Source organism: Trichechus manatus, unplaced genomic scaffold (genome assembly GCF_000243295.1).
Source record: "Trichechus manatus latirostris isolate Lorelei unplaced genomic scaffold, TriManLat1.0 scaffold00021, whole genome shotgun sequence".
Taxonomy (NCBI): domain Eukaryota; kingdom Metazoa; phylum Chordata; class Mammalia; order Sirenia; family Trichechidae; genus Trichechus; species Trichechus manatus.
In genome coordinates, this window is record NW_004443957.1 from 24,239,461 (window position 1) to 24,248,383 (window position 8,923).

The following is an 8,923-nucleotide window of genomic DNA, read 5'->3' on the forward strand; positions in this document are numbered from 1 at the left end:
TTTGATACTACTGAGACAATCAAATCAAATCATTGGGTACATTGAGGGGAGTAGGATGCTGGTTAGTGGGGGTTGTTAAATGTCCTAAACCAAACCAAGAGGGTTAAACCTGTTTTATATGGAAGAGTACTGTAATTATGGTACCATGATATACCTCACGATAGAAAGTAAGGTTTTGATTATGTAGAAGTTATAACTCATTTTTGTATATATTTAGTGTTTCTGTGTATATTTTAGGCAAATATATGTCTGTTGTATAAAATTTTATTTATGATTTTCTGAAATTTGTTGGAAACTTCTCTGTATGAAGGGAAAAAAAGAATGTTAAAAATCTTGTAGAGTATTCTGTTGAGTTTTACTGACCCCCTTCTGCTGCTTGAATTTTTACCAGCTTCTTTTTTCCTAAGATTCTGCAAAAAAGATCTCTAGACAGATTTTATTGTCCAGTGTTACATACAATATTCCTAAAAGTTCATATGTGAGGAGTATTCATTTTGATTTAACTTTCATGAATATATGAAAAGAAATGAACGATTCATTAATTGAAGTGATTAGCTATTGATGGGAATTAAAGAAAATGAAAAACAAAGACTTACTATCCAAAATTCTAAATGAGCTAACATTTTTAAGAGAAACAGTTCTTACTTCTCAGACATGGAAGGATGCTCACATCCACGATCTCAGCATTTCCCTCTCTTTACTTTGGTTGATTTATTGATTCGCTTATAGAGAGTAGAGATTGTCCCTTGTTTTTTTCATTGCTTTGCCATCTTGCATCAAAGTTGTTCTTAAGAGATATTTCAGTACCTGTAAGTCACAGATTGTGTCTGTTCCTCAAAGGGCACAAATGCTACTTATAAAAAACCTCTAGTTCAGTCCTTTAGTAAATCCTATGTACCCGTCCCTGGTTACACAAGATAGAAGTTTTGAGGCTAGAAACATAACAAAACAAACAAAAAGTTCCTGTAAAGTCAATTCCAATTCATAGCAAATCTGTTAGAGTAGAACTGCCCCAAAGCATTTCCAAGGCTGTAAATCTTTACAAAAGCAGATTGCCCCATTTTTCTCCTGTGGAGTGACTGGTGGGTTCGAACTGCCAACCTTTCTGTTAGCAGCTGAGCTCTTAACCACTGTGCCACCAAGGTTCCCTGCTATAAACAGAAGTGTAAAAAACTAAAATAAAAAAGAGATCCTTGTCAAATAAGCCAAGGAAGAAATACCAAAAGGTATCCATTACTAAGTTTTGTTTTTTTTTAAAAAATTACTCCTTCCTTTTCTCAAACTAACTCAATTCCCTGATGGATATTTTTCTTTATTTTTCATGGTTGCTTTTCACAACTACTCAGATGAACCAAGATACATCGAACACAGCCCTTGTATTTGCCTAGAAATCTTACAAGGGCACAAGGAAGTTTGGGGGAGTGTGATCAGGGTGACCTGGGGTGGGTGTGGTGAGGACACACTCACCGATAAAGTATCAGGCTTAGTTAAGAAAGCCAGAAAAGGCTGTTAAATCCCCATATATAAAAGCCCAAGGCATCCTGACCTGCAGTGTTATATGCAATTGAAGTTGATGAGTCTCTCAAAAGATTATAATGGAATGAAAAATATTTCAGAAAAGTAACTAAAAAGCTATGAAAGAAATACCTAGAGAAGTTGATTTCCTGTAAGACAGGTTCATCTCTTTGTTCAATAAATACGTATTGACGGCTAATAATTGCTAATCACTGTTTTAGGTCGTTGGGATTCAACAGTGCACAAAATAGACAAAATCGTTACCTTTTTGCAATTTACATATTTGTTAGGGAAGGCAGATGAGAATAATATATTGGTGAAATATATGGCATGTTAGATGCTCATAAATGTTACAGGGAAAAGTAAAATCAGGGAAGGGGATAAGGGAAGATGGAGTTGAATTTTATATAGGTTGGTCAGGTTGGGCCTCACTGAGCAGAAGTCCCTGGGACAATGACCTGAAAGAGAAGGGGCACTGAGACTTATGTCTCTCTGGGGGAAGAGCTGTCTAGATGGGGAACAGCAAGTGTGAATGTCTCACATACAGTGTAAAGGGATACCCAGCATGTTCTGGGAACAAAGGGCTAGTTTAGATGCATCAGAGTGAGCTAGAAGGAAAGCAGTAGCATACAGTGCTAAGAGAGAGAGAGGTGAGGTGTTATATATTCCATGGAATGAACAGGTAACATATATTCAGTTCCCTTTAGGTGGGACACTACAGCAATGTCACCCAACAGATAAAAAGAAAAGGAACAAACCCAGGTACTTATTACCAAGATTCAGAACTCCTTAGAAATTTGTTTTTTATGTCAGAGGGAGGGAAGATTTTCACCAAAAACATCAACTATATACCCTTTGAAAACACCTCACTTAGCAAGGGTGCTTTGTTATTGTTGTTAAGTGCCCTCAAGTCAGCCCCAACTCATGGCAACCTCGTGCACAATGGAATGGAAAGAAACACTTCCTAGTCCTGTACCATTCCACGATCCATTCCGTGGAGATCAGACCATAATGATCTTTTAATTGGCTGATTTTAATTGGTTTTAATTGGCTGATTTTTCAGAGGTAGATCACTAGGACTTTCTTCATAGTCCGTCTTAGTCTGGAAGCTCCTCTGAAACTTGTTTAGCATCATAGCAACAATAAACCTCCACTGACAGACAAGTGGTTGCTGTGCATAAGGTTTGGAAACTGAACCTGATCTCTAGTATGGAGGGCAAGAATTCTACCATTGAACCACCAATGCCTCAACGGGACATTCCAAATAAAAAAAAAACAAACCCGTTGCCCTCAAGTTGATTCAGATTCATAACGGCCCTATAGGACAGAGCAGAACTGCCCTATAGGGTTTCCAAGGAGTGGCCGGTGGATTCGAACTGCCAACATTTTGGTTAGCAGCCGAGCTCTTAACCACTGCACCACCAGGGCTCCAACAGGGACATTATAACATGAAAATCACTCATGATATCTCATACTTATCTCCAAAGATGTAAAGAGAGAATATAAGAAGTTATTCAAAATTTTTATAATCTTTGAAAATGAACCTGAGCCCATAAATAAGGGCCTTTTATTTTAGCTTCTTTCTTTCTTTTTTTTTACTTGTTCACATACTAATCCTATCTCTCCCAGATGTTTCTTTTCATTTTTAGGGATGCGACAAACAACCTCCACTTCATGAGTCACAACACTAGTTGCTGAAGGCAATACATATTTTTTTACTATTTACAATCATGGGGAAAATCTTTAAGGTCGAATTCTGCTGATGGAATAGTGTTAGATAATATTTTAGGGTAGTCATGGAAAGTCTACTTCCTTTCTTAACTAAAACCTCACTCTACCCTAGGGACAGTGATTCCCTTGCAAACATCTGTAGAAGTTATTTCATTCTCTATCACCTCCTAGCTAGAGGATCAATCATTTCTCTCTTTTCCTAGATGTTCACATCCATTCCAGTAGCTTCAACAAGCACTTCAGGGTTTCTTGCCTTGAAAGCTTTATCCCTACGCTCTCCTGTTACCTGAACCTCAAGCCTACTTGTCCAAAGTTTCCCTGGTCATTTTCATATAACAAAACAAAATCAAACCCATTGCCATTGAGTCGATTCCAGCTCGTACTAAAAACCAAATTTATCTTCTTAACAAAAAAGTTATTTTCCTTTTATTTTATATATAGGAGTTGATAGGCTCTCAATCTACCAGATTTATCGTTTATTAGCATTTCAGCATCTAATATTCCGTATATTCAACTGGCATATTTTATTATCTGTCTCTCCAACAAAATGTGAATTTCATGAAGATAGGGATTTTATCTCCTTTGTTCACTGTTGTATCCTGTGTGCCTAGAACAGTGACTAACACATACCTAATGCTGTATAAATATTGAATAAATGGGTGAATCTGTCTTCTGTGAAATTACCTTTAAAATCAGATTACCTTTATTTCATTTTATAGCCATTTCCCAGAATCAAAATTATCAACATTTTTAAAGCTTTTGGTAAAATTACTAAATTCTTATAAGATCCCTTAAAAAATTTTTGTTTTTTAAAATGCAATAGCATGGCAGATACTGCTGAAGTCATCTAGATGTGATGCCTGGAACTGTGCAGCCATCTTCTACCTGAAGGACAAGTGCATATCAATGGTATAAGAAAGAAATATTATAAAGAACCTGGGCCTTGATGGTATTATTGAGCTGGAGTCCTGGTGGATTTCTTCTAGAGCTTGCCCAAACCTATGGATTTCTTGTTAAATGAGCCAGTGAGTCACAACAGCTACACACAGCAGTTGGGCTTAACGTAAGTCATTTTAAAGGTTGCTAGTTTTTAAGCAAGGAGCCCTCATGACACAGCGGTTAAAAGCTAACCTGCTATTTAGTTAAAAGGTGACTTCAGGGGGTAGTTTTGGTTTAAGATTTAAAAGAGTATCTCAGGGCAATAGTCTCAGGGATTCCTCCAGTGTCAATGGATCCAGTAAGTCTGAATTCTTTGGAATTTGAAGTTCTATTCCACATTTTTCTCCTTTCCTGTCTGGATCCATCTATTGTGACCCTAATCAGAACATTCAGTAGTGGAATTGCTGGGTCATAAGGTAGTTCTATTTTTAATTTTTTGAGGAATGGTTATGCTTTTCTCCATAGTGGTTGTACCATTTTACATTCCCATCAGCAGTGGATAAGGGTTCTAGTTTCCCCACATTGTTGCCAACATTTATTGTTCTCTGGTTTGTTTTTTTTAATCATGCCATTTTAGCAGGGGTGAGGTGGTATTTCACTGTAGTTTTGATTTGTATTTCTCTAATGGCTAATGACAGTGGACATCTTTTCATGTGTTGTTGGCTGCTTGAATGTCCTCCTTGGCGAAGTGTCTGTCCATGTCCTTTGACTGTTTTGTAATTGGGTTATTTATCTTTATGATGTAAAGTTGTAGAAATTTTATGTATGTTATGGATATTAGACTCATCAGATATGTCATTCCTGAAAACTTTTTCCCAGTCTGTAAGTTGTCTTTTTACTCGTTTGATAGTCTTTTGATGAGCGTTAAGTATTTAATTTTTATGAAATCCCAGTTATCTAATTTGTTTTCTGCTGTTCACGTGTTTGTGGATGTGTTTGATAATCTGTCATTAAAAAAAACTTAGGTCGCAGAGTTTTACTCCTATATTTTCTTCCACGAACTCTGAAGTTTTAGCTTTAACATTTAAGTCCTTGATATATTTTGAGTTAATTTTTATGTTAGTGTGAGGTATGGATCCTATTTCATTTTTCTGCATGTGTATATCCAATTTTGCCAGCAACATTTTTTGAAGAGACTGTTTCTTCACCATTGAATGGACTGTGACCCCTTGTCAAAATCAGTTGTACGTATTGCATTTATTTCTGAACTTTCAATTCTTTTCCATTGGTTTATGTGTCTATCATTGAACCAAAACCAGGTTGTTTTGATTACTGTAACTGTATAGTGTGTTTTGAGATTGGGAAGTGTGAAGTCTCCTACATTGTTCTTCTTCAAGATTGGTTTGGCTATTTGGTGTCTCTCCTTTCTGTATAAAGTTGCTGATTAGCTTTTCTGTTTCAGTAAAGAATGCTGTTGGAATTTTGATTAGGATTGCATTGTTTCTATAGATCACTTTGGATAGTATTCATATTTTCACAATATTAATTTTTCCAATAAATGAGCACAGAATGTCCTTCCATTTATGTAGATCTCTTTTAGTCTCTTGCAGCAGTGCTTTATGGTCTTCGTTGTATAAGTCTTTTACATTCTTGATTAGGTTTATTCATAGGTGTTTTATTTTTCTTAGGTTCTATTGTAAATGATACTGTTTTCTTGATTTCCTTTTCAGATTTCTCCCTGTTGGTGTAAAGAAACCCAACTGATTTCTTTTGTTGATCTTGTACCCTGTAACATTGCTGAATCCATCTGTTAGTTCCAGCATCCTTTTTGTGAATCTTTGGAATTTTCTATGCACTGGATCATGTCGCCTTCAAATTTTCTCTGTTTTATTTCTTCCTTTCCAATTTGGATACCCTTATTTCTTTTTCTTGCCTTATTGCTCTGGCTAGGTAGCTATTACATTTTATCTGTCAAATATAACAGCTTTCCATTGCACTTCAAATAAAATCCCAACTCACCTAATCGTGGCCTACAAGGCCTTACCTATCTCTCCAACTTTTTTTATCACAACTCTCACCCTCTGTTAATATGATCCAGTCTTGATCACATCTAACTCTTCCTGCCCAAAGGTGTTTGAACTGGCTGTTATCCCTACATCTATATTGGATGGATTTTTCTTTTCTGAGGTATCAGTTCCAATATTATCTATCTCAGTTGCTCTTTTCATCACATTGTCTTATTTATTTCCTTTATTTAATTTTTACTCTCCATGAGGACATGCTCCTTACCTCTCCAGTTCACTGTTGTATCTCTAACATCTAGTACAAGTACCTAATAAATGACTTGTGCTTAAAAATGTTTCTTAAATAAATGAGTTATCATATGTGATGATCAAGACAAAGGTAATTTAAGAAAAGGTTGACCATAATAACATAATTTTAAATACTTATGTGTTTTTTAAAAGTCTTGCAACAAACAAAATTAAAAGGCAAGTAAAACTAGGGAAATACATTTGACAAAGAAATATAATATTTACTATATGAAGAATACCTGCAAGTCAATTAAAAAAAATAAACATACCAATAGATAAGCAGGCAAAAGCCACAATCAACTAATTTAATAAGGAATTGCTTAATAATCATGTGAAAAAAAAGTTAACTGTGCTAAGAAGCAAAGAAATACGAATAAAATCAAGAGATCATTTTGTCTCATAAATTATCAATAATAGTTTAGTAATAAAATAAATAATTTAATAGCATCCATGTATTATCATCATATGCCAATCATTATGTTAATCTTTTTATATCTTTACATACGTAACTAAAATGGAGTGAAAATGGTCACTGTTAGAAATGTTCAAGGAACAGCAAGCAGGTCAGTATGTCTGGTGGGAAGGGAGCCAGGGAGGTGTTGGGAGATGAGGTCTGCAAGATAGCAATATGTGGCAGTTAGTAAGCACTTAATAAATATTATTTTAGGAATGACTATCTCTTAGTGGTGGAGCTAAAGGTAATTTTTTATTTTCATTTTTTTGCTTACCTGCATTTCTGTGTTTTAAAAATAAATGCTGTTTTAGTAATCTAGTGCTGCTATAACAGAAATACCAAAAGTGGGTGGCTTTAACAAACAGAAATTCATTGTTTTCACAATTTAGGCAGCTAGAAGTCTGAATTCAGGGAGCAGGCTCTAAGGGAAGGCTTTCTCTCTCTGTTGGTTCTGGGGGAAGGTCCTCATCTCTTTTCAGCTTCTGTTCCTCGGATCCTTTGTGATCGTCGTGTGGCATGGCATCTGTATTCCCCCATCTCTGCTTGGTTGCTTACTTGCTTAATCTGCTTTTATACCTCAGAAGAGACTGATGTAAGACGCATCCTACACTAATACTGCCTCATTAACATAATGGAGAAAACCCATTCCCAAATGGGATTATAACCACAGGTATGTTGTTGCTGTTAGGTGTCCTCTAGTCAATTTCAATTCATGGTGACCCATGTGTTACAGAGTAGAACTGCCCCATAGAGTTTTCTTGATTATAATCTTTAAGGGAGCAGATCACCAAGTCATTCTCCCAAAGAGCTGCTGGGTGGGATTGAACCTCCAGCTTTTCAGTTAGCAGCCAACTACTTAACCATTGTGCCACCAGGGCTCCTTACCACAGGTATAGGGGTTAGGATTTACAACACATATTTTTGGGGGACACAATTCAATCCATAACAAATGCTTACTCTTTTAATAATAAATATATATTTTAATAAAATGTATTTAGAAATAAAATATCATTCAAAAGAATATCAGTCAAGAGATTGTGTTTTGTCTTTATAGATGAAAGGCCATGTCTTTTCATTATATTTATATTTCTTTCTTCCTTCTTCTTGTCATGTACTTCCTTTTATATAGCCTAATTTGATTTGATGTAAATGATTTAAATCCTCTATCAAAGATCCCATCATTGCTGCCAATATGTTTTAATGTAGGAAGCATTAAATTTGAGAGACTGACCATAAAATCTTGGGCCAGTTTTGGTTGTTGTTCCTCAGTTTCTTCATCTACCTCATAAGTTTTTCATGAAGATAAATAAAATATATGAACTCTTTTACGTTAGCAGAAGAAATCTAAATTCAATACATTCAAGCCTTCTGAAATCCATTACTTCAAATGCAACCTAGTCATTATTATGCTCTTCTCTTGGGAGATTTTGCATCTCTTTGCATTTCCACTCTTTAATTTTACACTTGCAACTGTTCTCAGATTAATCCTTGGACGGTTGGCTTTTGTAAAAAAATTTATCTTCTACAGAGATGTCATAGAACTGATATGACATTTGACATTCCAGAACATATCTCCTTTTTGTGGTTCAACTTGATTCCATTTTTGTACTATTTGAAGTGTTGCAAATACCATTTTTATTTTTATTTAACTTATTTATTTATTTATTTATTTACTTCAGGTGAAGGCCCGCAGAACAAATAGTTTTTCATGAAACAGAAGTACACGTGTTGTTTTATGACATTGGTTAACAACTCCACAACATATCAACCCTCTAACTTCTCAACCTTTTTTTCTTTTTGGTGAAAATACACATAGCCAAAGATACACCATTTCAAAAATTTCTACATGCACACTTCAGCAACATTGACTACACTCTTCGAATTGTGCTATTATTCTCGCTTAAGATGAAGGCTTACAGAACAAAATCGTTGCACATTTAACAGTTACTACACATGTTGCCCTATGACAATGGTTAACAATCTCACAACACATCAACAATATCCTTACTCAACCTTGGGTTCCCTATCACCA